The following is a 21371-nucleotide window of genomic DNA, read 5'->3' as shown; positions in this document are numbered from 1 at the left end:
ACTTGCTATTGAATGAGGTATGATAAATGCTGGGGATAGCTAGGGATGGGTGTCTACAGGGGTAAGAAATGGGGCATGAAGTGCCCTATTGCAGGTTGTTTTGCTTTCATGAGCAGTGAATTCATAGGAACCAGCTGTATGCAAAGGGCATGCTATAAAGTATGTAAATATATACAAGAAAGCTTTATTTTGTTGCTGATGTGTAGAGTTGATGGAGATGAAGGAAGCACAAAGGAAAGTCCTGTTGCTAATGGAACACATCACCTGAAAGTGTTTAGCTCCTAATAGTGCTGGTGACTGGAGCTCAGTTGAGAAGTGTTCTTGCTAAGTAGTTAATTAACTCTTTGTGCAGAGAAACTGGGAAGAGTATTAGCCCTTCAGGAAGGTGGTAGTTGGAGAGCTTAGTTACTGTTGCAGTTAACAGTATAACTGTATCTTTAGGCAAGAAGCACACTGATTTAAATTATGCTAGGGGTCATAGTTAGGATCCTTTAAGGGCTGTGCTCTTGAGAGGAAAATGAAACTAGATGTAAATGTGTGTACTGACTGTTCTGATCCCCAGAAATAAAATTAAATTACCTGGCTTTCTGTCAGGAATAGATTAGGTTGTAGTGGTGACTAAGAATGTATGGGACTTCTGACAACCCACAGACGAAAGGTTTTGCATGTGGAAGATTTCTTGTTTGATTCTTTGGTCTTTTTTGCTTATGTAAAAGGAACTTGCCATCTATGCAGCTCTCTTTTCAGCTGGCTGCTGTGGCCTTAGCTTGCTCCAATGTGGGCAATGTGACAGAGCTGCTTTTCTTAGAACTTGGGAGTCTGAGTTTGGAGTTGCTCATCCCTCTTCATTCTTGCTTCTTTCTTCTAAGTACTGAGCTGAGTGTTCCATGTAAATCTAGTCAAAAATAGTGAAGCTGTTCTTCTTTCTCTCCAGACTATTTGCATTGTTTTTACAAGTTATAAATTGGGAAATTTCTGAATGCTTGGCTTAACAATGTATTCTTGTGTGTGTGATAAGCTTATGCCCTTGCTTTTCAGTTTACAGTTTGAATACGGATTAGTCAGTTCTGCAGAGCTTCTGATGAAGTCCTGGTCCTTTAGAGAACTTGAGAGGCATGCTGCATGTCATTTTCTGCTCCCTTTGTGATTGAAACTGCAACAAATATGTCAAGATCTCTACAGAGATTCAGGGAACAGGCTGAAATGGTTGATAGAATGGCCTTTTTCTTGACACTGCCACCTTGCAGTGAGGGAATTTAGGTTTTGTCACAAATAAGTGGTTGAAGTGCTTGCTGGATCTATGGCTCTTGGTGGAGAGTTGTGGCCTTTCTGGGATGCAGCTGTTACACCTTGGTTTTGTGCCTCAGGCTGTAGAACAATGAATGCTAAGACTTGCTGCTAGTTCAGGGTTTTTAAATGTGTGATTGGTAGGTGACTGACCACAAAATTGCATCTGGTACTAAATATTTGGAGACTTGGTGAGGTATTGTACAAATGATTTGATGTTTATCTTGCCACACATATTTAATAGGGCAATTACTGGGCAAAGTATACACTGGAGAGCAGTTGCACCTATGTAGAAACCTTGTCTTAATACATACTCCTTTTCTTTATGCTTGCAGAGACAAGAACCAGTCTGCTGAGAAAGCTTGTAATGTACTGCAAGCCTAAGTGCTAGCAATGTTGAACTCTGTAGTTCAACAATTTTTTTCCTCCATGTTAGTAGCTTTAATTATAAGTACCATGCTATGATGGAAGACAGGCAATAGTCCTTATGTTTAGTCTCAGCTAGCTGTAGGAATTGAGTAAAACATGAGAAATACTGGCTATGATAATAAAGGACTGTCAAGTTCAAGCTGATGAATTTTTTTTCTCATTCAGATTGCAGCCTTGGAGGGATAGGGAAGCCTTTGGCTTGCCTCTTCTCCCTTTTTACTGGTTTGAATTAGAGTGGTTTCTTGGTTTTTTTTTTTTAGTAGGGTGAGGACGTCACTGTGTTACCACATTAAGGTGTAGGCTAGAATGAAGGTTTTGAAGAGCAGGATACAAAGATCATAGGCATATGGTTGGTAGCCCAGAATCATCTGTCACACTGAAAGCATTTAACACCTGGTGTGCATACTGTGGAAGCTCTTGCTGGGAAGGAAAGCCAGCAAAGGGATACCTTCAGAAGGCTCCAAACAAAAGACTTCAGAGGGAGTGTTTAATTTTTTTTTGACCTTTCAGATGCCCCTTAAGAGTCAGAATTTAGGTGCTTGATTTTAGAAACCAAGTTTTGATTAAAGTCCTTTAAGCAACAGTAAAGGACAGTGTGTTCATATTGCAGAATAGCAGATGTGAAGGAAACTAATTCATTGAGATGGATGTTGCATACAAGTGTGGTGTTTATTGACAAATTTTAATTGGCTTTTGAAGGACATGATTATAGGTGTAGACCTACGTTTTCTCCTTCAAGGCACTTCATAAGTAAATGCATATAACTATGGAGGCTCTATACCTTAAGCAGCCATAGTTTCAGTAAATGCACTGTATACTTTGTTCATCTGTGAATAGTAATTGAGTCCTGGACTGCATTTATAGTGCTGAGAGTATAATACAGCTACCATCATGTATAATAATGCTTAAGAGCTCCAGGGAGGCTCATTTACATCATAGTGAGGGAAATGGTCTTGCCAGGAATAAGAATTAAGAGGCTGGTATTGTGTGAATTACAAAATGGTTTTCAGGTGGGGAAGTCTGAGTGAACTGAAGTTATGGAAGAAAAGGGTGTAAAGGCATTTAAAATGATTGTTAGAAAGATCAGTTGGCTTTTATTTCTCCTTTCACTGACTTGGAATAAGAGGGGGTCTCTTCCTCTGTAGACACTTGGAAGAGGCATTAAGTTAGCCTTTAGAGAACTGGGTGCTTGTTCTGTTTCTAAAGAACCTGACCATCTAGTTTTACTGAAGGGAAACCCAGATGTTTAACTCCACTGGGAAATGCAGATGTTTTCCAAGACTCTTAATGTGGTCAGCCGGGAAGGAGGAATTTTGTGTGAGTTTGCATTGTCTAAGCACAGTTTTGGTTTGTACTTGTTCATCACTTGGATGTCTGGTTTCTTTTGCACTGCTTTGATAATCTTGAAGAGTTTTAGTCTTGTCCTAGTTCAGATATGGTGATAAAGGACTTGGCAATCTTCACAGGCTCATTGATACTTAGCAGAGATGTTGATTGAAGTGTCAGCTGGTGCCAGGTAGGTTATGGCAGAAAGGCAGGTTGGGGAAATAAGATGCACAAGCATTCAGTGATAGGCATGAAATACAGCATAAAAAAAGCAAAGTCTTAACTTGACAGTGTGGTATGGTTTAGGCTTTCATGTTTTCTTGGTATTTATGCATTCACTTTTTCACCTGTGTCCTAGGCATTTTCTGAGAAAGTAACTTGGATGGTTTAGTTGCATCATTTGAGTAGATTATTGTGGAGTGCTAGGGGACTTTGAGTTATCTGTCATGTAGCAGATGTCAAATGCCAGTGAAGAGCAAATTCTCAGTGTATCTGATGGAGCACTCTGTGTAGACTAATCCACATCGTGTATCGATTTCCTCTGAACACAATGAAGGAGGGGTAGGAATGGATCAAACGCTGGAACCTTGCCTCTTAAGAGGCTGGAAAAGATGAGGAAATGTGCTTAGAGATGAACTTGTGTTTTGTCTTTCTGCATCAGTTTGCTACTGTGGTGCAGTAGTGGTGAGTGGTGCTCCTTTGATGAAGACTCCATGCCACCACTCCTTTCATGAGTGGTGCTCCTTTGTAGAAGACTGAATACAGCTGTTCGGGTATGCATGTGCTGAGCCTGTTCATTCAACTGAAGTCAAAAAGATTAATCAGAAGTGTGCGCTGTTGCCTCTTGGGGTAATTTGAGAACAACACAAAATCATGTTATTCTACCACCACTGCAAAGATGTGATTCCTTTCCCCTTCAGAGCAGAGGCTTTTGGGCAATAGTGGTAGGTGTATCTGTTTAAGAGCTTTGTGGCTTCCTTTTGGATAGATGGACCATTTTTCCTGGGGTTTTTTTTGGCTTTTGGAAACTGTAAGACATCTGGGTCTTTTCCTGAAAAACTTGCCATTCACTGTGCTTTCATCTGCTTTAATACAGGATGAGGTTTTTTCCACTGCTATCCTGAGTATGAGGGGCCTCATTAGTGGCATAGTCCTTCTGGTGGAGGTGTTCCTTGTTCTGTATTGGAATGCAAAGAAGGATCACTTTTCTAGGGAGCCTTGTGTCCTTAGCTGAAGCATTTGAGTTCTGAACACTGTGAATGCTTTTGTTTATCTAAAGAGGTGCAAAACTTGGGTAGTTAAACCATCTTTAGGAAAGATTAAAGACAGTTGCATGCGCTCCCTGTTTGTTCCTTCTAACTTCAGTGTAACAGTACCATAAAAAGGTTTTGTCACTTGCAGCAAGGCTTATGAGATGGAGGGGAAACTCGAAGCAAAAGCGGAGATGTGTCCTTTGGGTGCAAAAGGGAATTGCTCTGTCTGAATAAGCTCATCTGTTTTGCACTGGCAAAAAGTTTTGCCTGAAACTCATGGGGAAAAACTTAGTGAATTGGAGTGGCTGTGTAAGAAGCTCTTTGGGGAGGAATGATACCCTGTAGAATAAGGGGCAATTTCAAAATGGCTACATGAGTTTTTCTTGAAATGAAGGTGTTTCCTTCTTGTTGTTTGATGAGTGTATTAAAAAATGTATTTAATGAGTCTGTGGACATTATCCTATTGACCAGTCCATGATATTCCCCACACTACCATTGAGGTACTGTAAACTTATAACCACTTGTCACCTGAAATGTTGATGTAAGTGCAGAGGGCGAGAGCTGTTTTTTCCAAGTACTCCCAAGCTTCATTTAAAATTGGGAATCTAAGGGTGGGTATTTACAAATGCCAGTTTTCCAAGGCTCCTGGTGTGGTTGAAATGACAAGCTCCTCTAGGAAATAATTTGCAACAGTCCTGACTTAGCTTCTGACTGCAGAGTTTGTGATGATTGGCTTCCTTAGCTGGAGTCAGCCTCTGTGAATGCTCCCAGAGGTGCGCTGAGCAGCTCTGAGTGTCTGGTCCATCATATTCATAAAGCATACTGAGATTCTGCGTAAAAGATGCTACTGAAAAGCTAAGTATTACTGTTGTCATAAAGTTGATGTTAGTACATCTGTGTGTCCTAGGGGAATGCACTGTGTGAACATAAAGTGACTTGGTGGTTTTCCCACCCTTAAGATTGCAGCTTTTACAGCTGCACTATCCTTGTTTATAAAATATATTGATCCAGGGACATCATAATCTTGAGATATGACTTGTCTCATTAGCTAGCAACTGGAAGTTGCTGTAGCAATCTGGTAAATTAGTGTGAGTACAGGCAGAGGTATGAATTGCCATCTGGCCTGGCAAGTGGCTGATTCAAATGTTTGTGTGGATGTGTCATGACAGAATACCATGTGCTTTAATCAGGCTTGCTGGCCCAAATGCATTTAAACTTTCATGTGTGCTGACCGTGTTTTACCTGGAAGAACCCCCAGATTTTTCATTAGCAGTGTGCATTTGGTACTGAAGAGCAGCAATTTTTTGGAAAGAGCTGTTACCTGAAGCATCTTGCAAATGAAAGACCGTTAGGAAAAGGAGACTTGAGTTGACAAGTTGTGGGGGCAAAGCAGCAACTGAGAAACACCAGGAAGATACTTAAAGTCTTAACAGAATATTGTTGAGCTTTTTGGTGCTTCATTCCATGAGAAGTACCAAGAGGTACTTCTGCAATGAGATTTTGCTTGGTCTGGTGGGGACTTGTAAATGGCAGATGGTATTAGTTCCTGGCTTTCCTCTGCCCTTCATGACAGTTCCAGTTTCTATTTGGTGGGGTAGTGTGTGTAATGGTGGGAAGCTAGCAATTGTTTCCAGCAAAATCCTTTTGAAATCAGTTGTATCTGTTGTGCCATATTGTTGTAGAAGTCTTTTCATGGTTGAAAAGCACAGATGTCAAATCTGAGCCACTCTGAAGCATTGGCTGAGATTTTAAGATGTTTAAATGTACCTGTGCATCACTGGTCAGGCAGTAGTCTCCTCTTGATTTCAGTGAGTGGTGAAACCTTCAAAGTTGTAGTTCATCTGTTTCCTTTAGCAACCAAAAACCAGTAAAATATGGCCCAGAGTTTCATACAGCATGTCACACAGTGACAAGCTTTGAGATGCTCTGGTAGTCTCAAGATGGCTTCTAACCTCACTGAGAACAACAGGGTAGGACATGATTTGAGGCCTGCTTCTCTGTGCAAGTATTCATTCTGACTCTAAAGATAATTGTCTGAATATAATCAGGTTCAGCAGTTCAACTGCTCTCCCATAAGGCCATTATTGGAAGGGAGGACAGAACTGGGCCCTTAGTAGTATTCATTTGACTGTCATCTGTTGCCTGACTTGTCAAAACTATCTACTGGAATCTAGACAATATGCAGCCCAATTGATGGCTTTACTGCAGATGCAAGGTCAGGGTCCCAAGATTTGTTTGTGGTGGCTGGCATAGGTGGTGGTGGGTGGCTAAGGCATCGTAGCCTTAGATGATTTGACAAAGCTCTGAGGTTAGTTACAGCCTCACTCTTTGGGAAGAGATGGCTGAAAGATTCAGGCCTTGGTTCTTTGTTGCCCATGCTTGAACCAAGTGATTGTTATTTCCCATTGCAGTGATTGGATGCTTAAAGTGAGAGGTCACTTTCTAATGCCTGCTGTTACAAAACCATTTCACGCTGTTGCTCTCCCCCTGATTGAAAGGGGGAGAAAGAGCAGGCTTAGGCTCGCAGCTTGCCAAAGTGTTTAGCTCTTCACAGGCTGTAATTCAGCAGGTAGCCAGTCATGCAGTCACATGTGCAAATGCTCTAACAGCTTAGAGATACTTTAAGCATTTAGTCTTCTGTCTTGGAAAAAAAAAAAGGGAGTTGTCCTAGCTAGAGCTGTCAATAGTGCTGAAGTCAACATGGGTCAAAAGCTAACAGGATTGCACAGTGTACTTCTGCAGTTTGTACTCTGCAAGTATGGCATTAATGGCTGCTTGCCAGCTGTGACACCCTGCCAGACAACTTGCAGTACTGGTCCTGGTACATGCTATGACGCATGCTAATGCCTGTAATGTTGCCTACAAAGGGCAGCAAACAGTAGGTCCCTTGGGAAAAGGAGGTGGGAATGTGGAAGGTCTACCAGAAAAAATGCACTGCTGACAACTCTGAATTGACTGCTGAGATGAATAAAACAACCCAGGTAATGTTACACAGAAATTGCTTGTCTTTGTTTTAATGGGGGTTGCCATCTATGTAGAGGGACCGTGTAGGTTAAAATGGTGCTGTTTCCACATCAGCTTTGTACTGCTGTGAATTTGGATGCAAAGTTTAAGATGGGGCAGAAATGATGATACTAGGTGCCTCACGGGTGAAAAAGCTCAACTATTGCATCCTAACACCCCTCCAGCAGAGAGCCTGCCAGTGTCCTGTACCTTTCTTCTCAAGATTTATGGCATATTGTTAAGCTGGCTAGGAGAGCTAGTGCTGCTGTGGCAGCCAATTCCTGAAATGGGCTTCTGGTGTCAGGCTGGCACAGTGCTTATGCCTGTGGTAGATGGGGGGCCGAAATGAAATATTTCTTCTAGCTGACAAGTGCCTGAATAAGCCAATCGCTTTACAAGTGAACAGCAGAGTCATCAACATTGCCTTCCGACTGTACTTTGTTAATTGGGTTGTAGAAGTGTTCCATAATCTGCAAGGTCTGTTTTCCTACTTCGGCTCTTTGTCTTTCAGCTCCCTTTTCTGTATTCTTGTTTTGTGAAACTGTAGTATGCTGTGATAACTTAGAACCCTTCTTTTGACCTGATCTCATGATGGCTAACTTGTTACAAGGATTTGCATGAGATGAAACTAGAAATTACATTCTTCTACATTAATGTGGCCTTTTCTTAATTGTAACTAATTCATGGTTAAGGCTATGAGAGAATAACAAATTTCTGAAAATAATATTAAAGGGCTAGACAGCTTTGTATGAACATACCTTGCAACAGTTATGTATGAGCATCATAGAAGGGCTTTGCACACTTAACGTGGGGTTGGGAAGTAACACCTAATTCCATAGTCATTTTTTGAAATATTTTCTTGCATGAAATAGTGTTGATAATGTGAGCAAGTGCACCTGTAATTTACCAGTAATGTGAATAGTAGTAAATTGGACCCTTGTGCTCAGGAATAACATAGAATATAGAGGTGTAATCTATGACTAGGGTCAGAAGTGGTAAAAATGCATTGAATGTGGCTGATGTGCAACTCAAGTGGACTGCTGCTTGTGTGTGTAGAAAGTTTGCCGGATGGTTTAAAACAGTGAATGTGTTTATGGAAGTACAGTGGCAGCTGGCAAAATGGGTGGTTTCTTCTCAGAGCAGTTCAATGCTACCTGTGATGCGGCAACAGACATGGTTGCGAAAACAATGATGAGGCTCATCTGGGATCTAGAGCAGTCTGTGCCATGTGGTCCCAGTTTATCTTTGTTTGCTAGCAGCCAGGAAGAATGCTGTGTGAGACAGGTTAGTTTTGCAGCCATATGAGAGGTGCCTGTACCTTGTCTCTACTGGTTTTGTGCACTAAATCCATACTTTGTGCAAGTCTGTTGAAGTCTGATTCTGAACCAGGGATACATCTGGGTCTTTATTGGTCAGAAATTATGGATGTTGTAGCCTGGCTTGCTTTGCTGTAGAGTTATGTAGCCCACAGCATGCTCCAGACACTGTTTTGATTATTGCTGGTGGTTTAAAGTTCAAGTCCTCTTAAATAGGTTGCTAGAGACAAGTTTTCTGTAGACTGTGTATGGCCTTCATATTTGTGCAGTGATCTTCATATTGCCTCTGGAGGATCAAAACATGACAAGGGAGTAAAAAAATGTGAGGGCTTTATTGTTTTTGAGGAAATATTCATTCTCTGCTGTGCTGGAGCAGACCTGGCTTAAGCCAAAGGTTCTCTTTGGGGCTTTGTATATACTCTTTTTAGATCTGAAGGAATTGACGAACTACTTGGGGTAGGGAGTGGTCTTGCAGAAAATAGCCAGCATTGCCTACTACATGCTGAAATGCATTCTCTCAAAATGTTGCAAGAGCAAAAGATGCCAGTCTCCTTGTTAGCTAGGTCAAGTGATCACAAGTAGTTTCTAGATGTAAATGAAAAACTGCAGATGCTACACCTTCATTATTATTCACACAAACCTGTCTTTCCTTCTGCTCAACATTTAATGGTCCAGTAAGCAGGACAGTAGCATCCTAGGAAGAAGGCAGAGTCATCCCAGCCCTCCATTCTTTACGCTCTGTTGAAGTGTTCCTATTAATAGGCAGGACAAGGGCTCCTGTCCCAGTCTCTTGCTCTCTCATTAGCATGCTTTCAGTTTTTCAACAGAGCTGGCTGATGTGCTCATTGGACCTTGAAGGATTCGTTCCATGTCAGATGCAAGATGCAAGTATAAACACAAGATATGCCTTAAAGTCAGAGGACTGTTATTGCAGGGATGATGGTGAAAAATAGCTAAAGATAGGTTGGTGTCCCTGCCTTGCATACCAGAGGGTACCCCTTCTCATGGTGTTTTTGCTGGGATGAAGCAGTTGTTGGTGGTTTTCAAGCCGAATGGATGATCCCCTCTTCAGTCTTTCAGTTTTAGTGGTAACAGAGGCCTGCTGTTTGAGGTCAGAACAACAGAAATGGGAAAGCACTGTTGTGGAGGTGAAAAGACTAAAGATCATCTGTAGCAGTTCCTGTGGCTTATCTTTTTCTGTGTGTCCTGGTTTCAGTTGGGACAGAATTAATTTTCTTTCTAGTAGCCTGTATAGTGTCATGTTTTGGATTTAGTATGAGAACAATGTTGATAATATATACACTGCTTAGCAACAACTGAAAAAAATCAGTATGTTAAGTCAAGGATTTTTCATCTTCTCATGCCTAGCCAGCAAGAAGGCTGGAGGGGCACAAGAAGTTGGGAGGGGACACAGCCAGGACAGCTGACCCCAACTGGCCAAAGGGATGTTCCATACCATGTGATGTCATGCCCAGCATGTTAGCTGTGAGGGGGGTGGATGGCTGCTCAGGAACTAACTGGGCATTGGTTGGTGAGCGATGAGGAATTGCATTGTGCATCACTTGTTTTGTATATTCCAATTCTTTTATTATTATTATTGTCATTTTATTAGTAGTATCATTATTTTCTTCCTTTCTGTCCTATTAAACTGTCTTTATCTCAACCCATGAGTTTTACTTTTTTCCTGATTCTCCCCCCCATCCCAGTGGGGGGGGGGGGGGGGGGGGGAAGTGAGTGAGCGGCTGTGTGGTGCTTAGTTGCTGGCTGGGGTTAAACCATGGCACAATGGAGGGGGAAGAATTGTTCAATATTGGCAGTGGAGCAGAAGCATGAAAAGGAATTAATGTGAGCGCTTTATTGTACTGATCTTCATCCAAGCATTGTAAAATATTATCCAAAGGTGAATTAGTAATATGTCTGTTTATAGCTAGCTGAGGAACCAAATGTGACATTATACTCCTGTCTGTGGGGAAAAGGACTGATAATACTGCTAGTTTTGAAGGGGGTGTGAGGACTAGCCTGCTATTTAAGAATAGGGTCTCATGTAGCACTTTCCATGTGTCTGCTATTGGTCAAAGCACCTGAGTACTTAAAAAAAAAAATAAAAAAAAAATCAAGTCTTAGATGAGGGCTGGCAGGAGGTATCTTCATTTATAAGGCTTTTTTAGGAACTGCAGGTCTGATGAAATGGCCGATCCCTTGTTTTTGCTCCTCAAATGATGCATGTGTACTTCTCCCACAATGATCTATGTACCAGTTCATGTGTTTGTTTGCAGTGAATGGCTGAAATGGATGGGTGGCTGAGATTAAAAACAGTAACTACAGCAGAGTTAGCTTTTATTTAGACTACCTACAGAAACATTTTGTGGGTAAACTAGTCACTTGCTATCTGGACAACCTTTTCAGTTCTGCTGTGAACTGAAAATATCTGTTTCTGGTCCATAGCTGCCAAATGGAGGTGATACATGCTTAACTCTCTAGGGGTATATAATATAAATATTTTCAGACTTTGCATAATACTTGATTCTACAAGCAGCTTTTTTGAAACTGCTGTGATAAGCCTCAGATGAAAGCTCTGCTCTTTAGGAGTCTTGTTTCCTTGGCGAGATTTTTTTGAAATAAGGGAAGTGTGTGAGTCCCAGGATGGGCAGACAAAATATACAAAGCTGGTCTATTTTTTCACTGCCTTGTATGTCTTATAATACCTTTTGGAAAGGTAGAGCCAGCTGAAATCTTTCCACTGGCAAAAAGAATCAAATGGTTTTGTAAACTTTCGTGTTGATCTAGTTGGAAATGATTGGAACTTCTAATGCAGTAGAAAATTGACTCTAAGTAGAAAAATAGCTCAGAGGTCATCGGCATAATGCACAATGCTGAAAAGGGCCTTTCCCCTTATACTGGTTCTTGGAACACTTTTCTCCCTTTGGTTGTTGTAGTGTGTGACTAATCGTTGCCTATATGTTGTCAGCATAAGTGTGGGCTAAGAGCTAGCTCCTGCCTAGCCTTTAGCAATGGCACAAATTAAGGAATATCCCTGCACGAGTAGATGGAGGATGAAGTGCTTAATACATTCTTAAAATTGTGTTTTGAACTAACCAAATGATCATTATAATGCATTATTCAGTCAGAAAGAAGTGCTTTGCAAAAAAAACCTCCAAAACATTAAATAAATCTTCATTGTAAGTGCATCTGTTGTTCCTTCCAAATGATTAGCTGTCAGTCATAAATTTTATTTTTTTTTGTGGTTAAGACTTCTAAGAACTGTATGAGACTAAGAAACTAGCTGTATTTGACAGAGGGTTAGGGCTTTCAGTCATGCTGTTTTTACCAGGTCAAAGATGTGGTTGATGACATGAAATACTGCTATTTTGTGGTGGTGGAGCCTGCAAAACTATGTATGTGCTAAGAGAGCCCCATCACTATATGGGCAGGACTGAGAGATAATGGCACCAGCAGGGGAGAGTTTAGAATCCAGTTAGAACAAGGTGGGGAGGAAGTATTTTTAGCACTGGCTTTATGGTTCTTGTTGCCCTTGTTTGGAGACACTTGAAGCAAGACAGCAATGCCACTTCTGACTCTTTTGGGTTCTTTACATTTCTGGTTACAATGAAGAGTGTAGACTATGAAGAAAAGAAAGTCTTCAGAATCAGTGTGAGGTGTAAAGGTTATTGTTCTCTGTTCCTGCTTAGTGAACTGTTGGGGTTTTTTGGGCAACTTGTCCATCTTCAATCTCTTGTCTTTGTTAGATTTGGCTAGAAAGTATTACTGCAAGGAAAGTATGTTTTATGGTAAGCTATTTTCAGAACTGCAGAGGTAGAACCTGCTAGCCCAAATGACTATTAGACTATGTACCTGATGAGTTTCTGTAGGCAAGAAGGGGAGAAAAGGAGCTTAGAAGTCTGCAGAAATACAGCTTTTTAACAGGCCAGTTGTAGCAAAATAAGTGTAGGAGGTGATGGTAATAGCATGAAGGAGTAAGTGTGTTACAGTGATGTGGGGAAAGAGGAGTAGCTGGTAATACAGGACGGGAAAGATGCTGAGGCAAGGACTGCGGAGAGGCTAGGTGAACGGAGTGGAATTTGTGATACAAGGAAGACTACCGGCAAGTCTTAGGCTTTTTTCAGGAGTGGAAGCCATTCAAGGCTTCATGTGGGGGAAACTCCAGACTACGAGAGGTAGCCTGAAGGGACCAGACTTATACCTGCTTGGGCCCAAACTGACTTCTGGGCAAAAGGTTTCTGAGCATGTGTTGTGTGACAGACCTGAAGTGATACCTCTGCTTTACATGTAGGACTTCCTTGGCAAACCACGTGGTTATTAACCAGTTAATCTGTTGGCATTGAGCTGGCTGGAAAACATATGTGAAGTGGAAAATGCTAAGCAGTAGAACTTGGAAGCTGCTTATCCTTAAAGTGAGATAGGCTTGTATGTGCTTGGTAGGTTTTGTGCTGAGTAATACTTCTGAGTGGTAACTCAATGTTAAACTTCATTCTGCATAGCCGTGGCGCTACATTGTATAGCTATATAGTGCAGATGATGTGACTTTTCTGCTCTCAAGCTTTCTTAAGTTGCCTTTCTGGGTTAGAAAGCAACTCAAAACTTGCTGCTTTTAGGCAGAAAAGGATTCACTCTGTCAATCTCAAGTGTCCCAGATAGGCTAACAAGTTCAGTGCTTTTATATAGGCTTATGTACAAAGTTCTGTACAGTGCAGCTGCTGTAAGGACTTGGAGCTCTCTATAGAATTGTGTTTCTTGAGATGGTGAAGTAAGAATGTCTTTAAAGGGAGCAGCTGTCAACAAGGAAGCAGATAGTAGCAAAATAGGTCACTATAGGAGAGGGATTCTGTTGCTTACCCCTAAGACAAACCTGTGGTAATGTGAAAATGTTTTTCACTCTTCTGGTGTTACTGCCCAGCTGTTGCACTTAAAATGAGTTGTCTTTTTCATTTGTGATTGCTGGGCCTTTTTGTTTGCACTCGGAAGTGAAACAGCTGGGAGGAAGCTCACTCTAAGCTTTTCCACAGTGTTTCTATGGAAACTGCCAGCTCTCCAGCAGGTTCTCCAAAAGGCACAAGCTGTGGATGCCTCTGAGTAGTTGCTATGTTCACATGCTTCTGAACCTTATCCCTGGACACCAGCAGATCTCTGAAATGGTTTCCTAGGTGACTGCATTTCCCATGCTGTGGACAGTAATAGGCATATTAGCAATGTTAAGCAGTGTGTTTTCTGCACCTCTTGCTGCTGCTGATGGAGTATCTGCTGAAATGTTGAGGCCATAGGTCCCTGTCTGGGGTATTTTCTTCCTGCTGGAAGTTTTTAATGTCTATAGAACTCCTTGGAGGCTCGATATGTTGAAAAAGTTCTCTTTGTGAATGAGGACTTAGATTAAGGAATCACTTCATGTCCTGAAAAGTAAGAGACACTTCACAGGAGATCAATTTTAAGTTGATCAATAGTTTCTCTGCTGTTTTAAAAGGGTTAAATGCTTGTCTGAGTACCACAAGCCTTATTTTGTCATTACATGTCAAAAATGTTGACAGATACCTGGGACTTCATTGGTATGCAACAAATCTTTTCGCTTTTGATCCAATAAACTGTTTTTAGTCTGTTAGCTTTCTTCTGCTGGAGTTGATGTTGTTGTCTGAGTTGTGTGGGTTTATGGGGCAATGTAGGTGGTGTTCAGAAAAATCTCTCCAGATATTTCAGAACCAAAATTACCTTTTGTGATGTTCAGCTCCTGTATGGAACTGCTCAGTTGTTGAGTGTGAGCTTGAACATAGAACAGACTGATAGATGGTCAGCAATGCTTGGGCAGAATAAATGCATGATGCTGTCATCAGTATGAACTAATACGTCTGCTTTTTTTACCTCCAAATTGCAATTTCTGATGGGACTGGCTATGCACAGAAATGCAGGGAAAGGTCGTAAAGACACTTCCAGAGGTGACTTTAGATTGTGCTAAACACACAAAAAAAATCACAAGCAAGGCTTTTGGCTTTTCATAGGCTGTGTCTGATATAATCTTCTCTGTATGGGTAGACTTGTATATTGAAGTGTAGTATCCAGTAGGATAAAAAAAAAGGATGCTTGCAATGAGTATTAACTGAAGTGGAGGGTGAGAAAGTGGGGAAGACAGTTCTTTCCACTAAAAGTGCAGCAACAACTTAGGGAGGCAGAGTGCATTGTTCAAAGTTCTTGAGCTGACTGACACCTTCATTTTAATGACTATGGGTAGTCGGGTGCTTATTGACTCTTAGTTAAATTTTTTCAGTAGGTTTGAAAGTGATGCCACCCCTCCTAGAACATCCACTAGTTTAATGCTGTGTTATGTTGGGGTATTTGCTGGGAAAGGAAGAGTGGGAGGGAGGGTGCAAAGCATGTCAGCTTTTTGCATCGGAAAACACAGGTTGTCTGTAGAGGTTTGCCACCAAAATATACAGATGCAGCTGAATGTTTTATTTGTAGATATCCCCACATGACAGAGTTCCCATGACTTCCCTAAGAGGCTACTGAGCATTTTGAGATACGAGGGAGATGAACAGAAGCTGCAGTGAGAGAGAATGAAGGCAGCATGTCTTGTTACTTCATGAAAGACTGGCATTTGTCCAGGCAACCCCAAGAGGTCTACAGTAATTCATGCAAGCCTGTGCCTTTTATCGGTTGGAGTGCCTGAGGGCATTTTGATCAGGATAATGTTTCCTTCCCTCTGAAGAGCACCAGAGGGTTCCAGTCTGTCACTTCGGTCTGCAAGGGCACGCTGAAACACTGCATGTGCATGGTCTGGTGCTGAACAGGAACAGAGCTTCCTGGTGTGAGATGAATCTGACAACAAAAATAAGAACTGGCTCTAATGTGTTGCAGGACTGCCAAATGTCTGTAAGCAGTCTGTGTAAACAGTGTATGCTGGAATATTTTGTCCATTAATGCTAAGGTGTGATGTGGAAACCATGTTGTTGGTAAAGAAAGTGGGGTACCAGCTCCTGATAATTGTTTCTTTTTAAAACAGTTTGAACAAACAGGACCAGATGCTTTTGGTGGAGTGGTCTTGTGTTACACTGCTGAGGTGATAGAGCTTTGGAGTGGGAGTTGTGAGAGGTTGGAATGTTTTTAAAAAGGGTAGTTATGGAAAAGCTGTATATACTCTAAGAGTTCAGTTAGTAAATGGGCAAAAAATACTTAGAATTGGGTAGAAATGCAGGTTTCTGAAATTCAGTGTATGAGCTTTAAAATAGATCAGTTTAAAGGGTATTGCTTTATAGCAATCAGTGTGCAGTCCTATTGAATTCCATATTGGCTTCTTTTCTAGGGATATGTGGGGAGCTTTCTATAAAAGGCTTGCTTAAGGTGATGAAGTTAAATGTTCTTTCTAGCTTCTGTATGGAATTACAGTGGAGAGTGCTTTTGGACAAGTGCTTAAATGCTGGGAGCTGAGGTTATTCAGCAGCTAGCAGAAAATGCTGAGTGTTTGGCCCAGTCCCTTACTAGCTATAAATACATCTTGCATGAGTCACATACTTTGTATTACCAGTGTTAATAAGTAAGGGTGCATACTTCTCAGTTGAGAGCTGAAGTAGTTTTACAGCTGCTGTGGATTGGACTGGAGAATAGATTTGTAATTACTGTGAACTTACAGAGGCTACCTTGGTGCCAAACAGCCTTTTTTCTACTCTATATTAAGAATGAACCTGTTATCTGTGGGAGTTGAGAGGCAGCTTCTGTATCTTATGCATATTGGCAGACTGTAGGAATTGCTTCAAGTTCTTCCCTATGGTGAAATCTCCCTCCTGTTCTCCCCTGCTGAGGGCCAGGCAGAGGAATATGTTTGGGTAGTGGCTGTGAATACCAAGTTTTGAAAGCTAAGTGGAGGTGCTTCCTCATGGTGCCCTTCTCAAGGGGAAGAAACCTAACCTTTTAAAAAGTGATCATCTTTCTGAGTTCTAAGATTTTTTTTTAATGCCTTTCTGCTGCTCATGCTATTCCACCCTTAACCAATAATTGCAAAAACAATACAGCCCAAGGAACATTTTTGAGGGTACTGTGTTCAGTATGGGCCATTCATCAAAACCTCATTGGGGGCCACCTCTGAAAAGTGTGTTTTTAAGATAGCTGGCTTTCTGATGCTCACTAAGAGCCCTAGGAGATATCGGAAAGGCTCCCATTGTGCATTGAAGGATTTTTGTCAGCAGGGTTAGACAAGGTGCCTAACCTTTTGCCATACATCACCTGAAAGCCTTTGTAAGAGGTGCTTGTAAAATGGTTCTGTAACTAGACACTTGTCACTTGGATGCACTTATTAATGATGACCCTTGCTGACAAATGGGGGAAATAGGACACTGAGTTTATTCCTGTAGAGTTCCACAAAACTTGTATTAATCTAACTAGGCTTGCCCGTTGCATCCCTTGACTGCATTGTGCAGGTGTTCATTCTTTGCATGGGTAAAATGACTGAGTGCACTGCAGCAGGGAGTTGGCTGTTAAACCTGAGACGGGAAAGGGTATGTTTGTTGATTTTGTATAAGCAGGGCTCTTGCATGGAGGGAGGATTGTCCTTCCACCTTTTACTGGCTCTGAGAAAGCTTAGTACTGGCAGGGCCCATTAATTTTTAATTTAGTCCTCTCTATGCTGCACTGCTATTGTGGTTTATGAGGACATTATGCTGAAATGAAGGCCTGTAAAACAGAATTTTAAAGTTTGAAAAAGGCACAGTCATTATACATAATATGCATGCTGAAGTAGAAATGAGTGGGTATTTTTAGTACAGCTAATATTAATTGTTACTTTTATTGTGATGTCATCCTTACAGGTCAACTGAAAAGTAAGATACAATGGAAGCCAGAAATCCCCAGATATTAAACTAATTTTAATAGGCAATGTTAAAGCGTGCTTAACTTCTACTGCTGATTTTGTGTTTAAAATGGTTTCTTGTATCATGATGTTGATATGGCTTTATATATTATTGTGAGGAAGGATATCATTCAGTACTACTACCATGGAAGCCTGTGTACTTTGATAAAGTCAGAGCTAGGAGGTCCAACTCTCTTAAAATAAAGAACCTACTGGAAAATAACACTCTTTGGTTAGCAGTGCTGCTGGTAATCCATTAAGCTAACCTGGTTTTGTGCATTTACATACAAAAAGGCTAAAAGGTGGTGCCCTTTCCCTGCCCCAGACTGCTGTAAGTTGGCAGGCATTTGGGGAAGGCAGGGGAGATGAGCTGCAGCTTCTGTGCTTTGGGGGCAAAAGTAAATCTAGGCTGTAAATATTGCATTAGACTAAGTAGGTAGCTCAGACTTTCAGGCCTGTGGCTGAAAGCATGCTGGACTGCAGGGAGAAGTGGAATGGCTTTTGGTCTTAAGACATGGCTGGGCTACAGGAAGCACAGTAGCAAACCTCTCCTTGCAATCTCGCTGGATATAATAGGATGCCTTCTAGCAACTGTCATCTAGTACAGACTGAATTGCAAAAGCTTTTTTTGAAGGATCTGTGAGCTGGGTGAAAGGAGGCTGTGGTGTGGGGAAGAAGCTTTAGTATTTTACCATCCTTACTTGATGTGTTTTAGGTCCTTGGTGCTGTCTGCTTGAGAGGGCAGCTGATAGTGTTGCAAGTACAGCTGGGCTCCAAATAGCTGTTGCTGAAGTAGCTTTGATACTGAGGTATTCATGTTTTGATGACTTCTGAATGTTGCTTGCTCTCTGCAGTTCATCTCCGTTATTCATCTCGGACTCAGATTCTTCTGAGAATGTGGTGTTTTGACTTAATTTCGCTGGATTTGGCTTTGTAGTAGGGTAATTCAGGTTAGAAGGGCTCTCTGGAGGTTGCTAGTCCAAACCTCCTGTTGAAAGCTTTGTAGAGACTTCAGGATTTACCTTGATTGTCTCATGAAGAGAAACCTTGAATAGGAATTGACTGTGAGAAACTGCTTTGTGATGAGACTTCCCATCACTCTGTTGCTTATACTCTGTCAAGGTTATTGGTAATATCAAAATCTTTCTGTTGTCTTCTAAGCTTCATGTAACACCCTTCTTAAAGGGATATTTGTGATTTCCCCCTGCTTCATTAAAAACTGAGGGGAAACTGACAGCAAAATACTTGCTCAGATTCTATTAAGCTTTGGGGAAGAAAGCTTTGTATGATCTGCAGAAAAATTCTACAGTTCTTGGAGGAGCTGTCTTACATATACCATGTGCCTACTCCCTGTAGCATGTGAGAGAGAAGGGCTTATGAATTCATTGGAAGATGTCTGCTAAGGCAGATATCTTCAAGATGGGCAAATTGCTTCCCCTGAAATCTCCTCCTGAGATGATAGTTTCCTAAAAGCTAAAATTCTGATATTACCCGCACAATGGACCCCTTGGATGCCTCTACTGTGCACAGTTAAACAATACAGGCAGGGGAGTGCTTGCCTGTTAGTTGCCTGTTGCAACTTTCTTTGCTTGCTTTCAACTAGAGCTATGTTTGAGCTGTTTGCATGGAAATGGAGGCTTGGCTGTTTCTTAAATAATCAGATAAGGACTATGCTTTGATCTGCTGAAGAGAAGAGCTACTAGATGGAAGTTTTTAAAATACCTGTATTTGGGTACCTAGAAACTCACAAGGTGACATTCTGATTGCTTTGGTGCTAGTGATGTTTTTTGACTTCAGCCTCTTGTGCAGAATGTGCAAGCTGAGAAATGGCTTTTATTGAAATGTACTATTGAGCTAATCTGTTCCATTCATCTGAAGATCTTCAGTATGTATCGGATTAAGGACGAGGCTGGGGTTTGTTTTTTTGAACTCAAGGTGCGAAAATAGTTCAATGTGGAAATAAGGAGCGTTGGAAACAATGCATCCAGAAGTGGCTTATGTGTTTGTAGGCTGATTGACGAACAAGTAACATAACTTGTGGCAGGACTTGGTCTGTCCTGTGCACTACCTGAAGAGCTCAGCATATGAGCTAGCTCTGGCTGATTTGCTCTTGTTCTTGAAAAGGTTGCTGCCAGAGAGGGTGACTGATTTGGAAGGCTCCTGCAGCCTGAAAATTGCAGCATCTTAAATCCCTGAAGCTTCCCTCCCTCAAAAAAACCACAGAAAGATAATGAAAAGTTGATGAAGCACAGGAGGAAGTTTCTAGTCAGCAGACTGCAGTGGTGGTGAATCGGATTTTCACAGCTCACTAACCTCTTAAGTGTTTAATAAATCCAAGAGATCTGTTCCAAGGATAAGGTGGCCCTGGTATCTAACCAGACAGACTCTACCTGCTGTCATCTTTCTTAAAACTGACCCTGCACAGCAGGACCAATTACCCAGCTAACAAAGTGGAGACAAGTGTTTCCTTTTGTGCCATCCTGTCCCCTGAGCTAAAGGTATTGTGGTTGCCATGGCAATATTGCTTCAGATACTGATAGCAGGAGTGGTTGTGATTAAGTGACTGAGGATTGGGTATGTAGGTTTTTCTCCTCCTTTTTGTATAGATTTTCTTGGTTAATCATGTGACCTTGCATTGACAGATTGAGGAATAGGCTTCTCTGAGCAGTCTCCGATGCTGTGATTACTTGCTGTGGTAAATTGGCAAGTTGAAAATGTAGTAGATCCTAAAGACATGTTGGTAAATGAGTTGCTGTGCTAGACGAGATGGCTGTGCATAGATATTTGAAGCAAAAACCCTCTTTTACAGACTGCAGTGAAGGGGATGAACGTCTTGGGCTTTACTGTAAGGTTGCATTTTAAGCTGCCATTATCACCTCTGTAGGTGACACTATTGTTTTGTGTTTCAGTCTAAGAATTCATGTGTCTTGATCCTTCAGCTGCTCCTTAAGCAATTGCTATTGGCTACGAAGTTATAGATGTAGGCAAATGAAGGGTTACGAAGCTGAGACTCTTGCCAGGGAAGGATGACTGGGGAGCTGATATAATTAGACAATTGATGTTCTAATCAGCCAGCTGGTGGCAGGAGGCCCAGTTGGCACCTCAGAAGTGATCTTGAGAATGAGCTGCTTGTTTCTCCAGCTAGGAGACCCCTTATGGAATGTGTGTTCGGTGGGTGTTATTTTTGGAGAAGTTGGCTGCTTGGCCCTTTGTCTGGTAGCTAGCATTCAAAGTTCTGAATCCTTCTTCAGCTTGGTAGCTGAAAAATACTGGACTAAAAGGCAAGTCTAAAGTTCTTACCTTGTTTTCACAGCCTGGCTGTCTATGTAAACCCATGAAAAATCTGTGAACTCATCTTCTGTCAAGTTGACTTGCATGTATGAACAATTCAGTAAAATTTGAGACAAGTGGAAACAGCTTAGAAGTGAGGCCTTGATGCATGAAGTTCAGGACCAGCAGCCAACCTGATTTATTGATACGAACTTGTTTGGGGATCTTGAGAAAATGGTGTTCCAGCTTCTTGCCTTGGTTTGCTTATTCAGTATTAAAAATACTGACTGACCTTGAATCACTTCAGTCTTTTTAAAAATGTTACAAGCTAGGGAGGATTAAAAATACCATGGTTTTTCTGATTGTCCTGATGTTACATGTAACTAGGTTGTCCAAAATCAAGGTTATTGTCTTTCCACAGACTTGGCTCACTTTCTGTAGTTTTGTTCGTTCTTTGTTTGCCCTGTCAGACCAGTGATTGATGACCACCTCTGTTGAAGCCTTTGTTTCCTATGGCTCAACAGTTATAGCAGTAGTTCTGGATCGGAACAAAGAGACCTGAACTCTGATGTTCTGGCCAAACTCTGGCTGAATTCTGAGAAGAGGTTTCAGTTCTGTAGGACTGGATCCAAAGTGATTTAT

At 41.5% G+C, this 21371-nt stretch overlaps 1 protein-coding gene across 1 annotated transcript in view; it reads left to right on the top strand.

The window, feature by feature from the left end:
• The window catches only part of LOC115345101 (SCO-spondin-like), a 125101-nt gene continuing 103730 nt past the window's right edge, over positions 1 to 21371 (top strand). Inside the window, exon 1 of the mRNA XM_041125555.1 lies at positions 1 to 17. The gene's annotated coding sequence lies outside the window, so the exon portion shown is untranslated. The remainder of the gene's footprint in view (positions 18 to 21371) is intronic.

This window comes from Aquila chrysaetos, chromosome 8, assembly GCF_900496995.4.
Source record: "Aquila chrysaetos chrysaetos chromosome 8, bAquChr1.4, whole genome shotgun sequence".
In the NCBI taxonomy this organism is placed as follows: Eukaryota; Metazoa; Chordata; class Aves; order Accipitriformes; family Accipitridae; genus Aquila; species Aquila chrysaetos.
The sequence above is the reverse complement of the archived record's forward strand: the minus strand, read 5'-3'. Positions and strand labels throughout refer to the sequence as shown.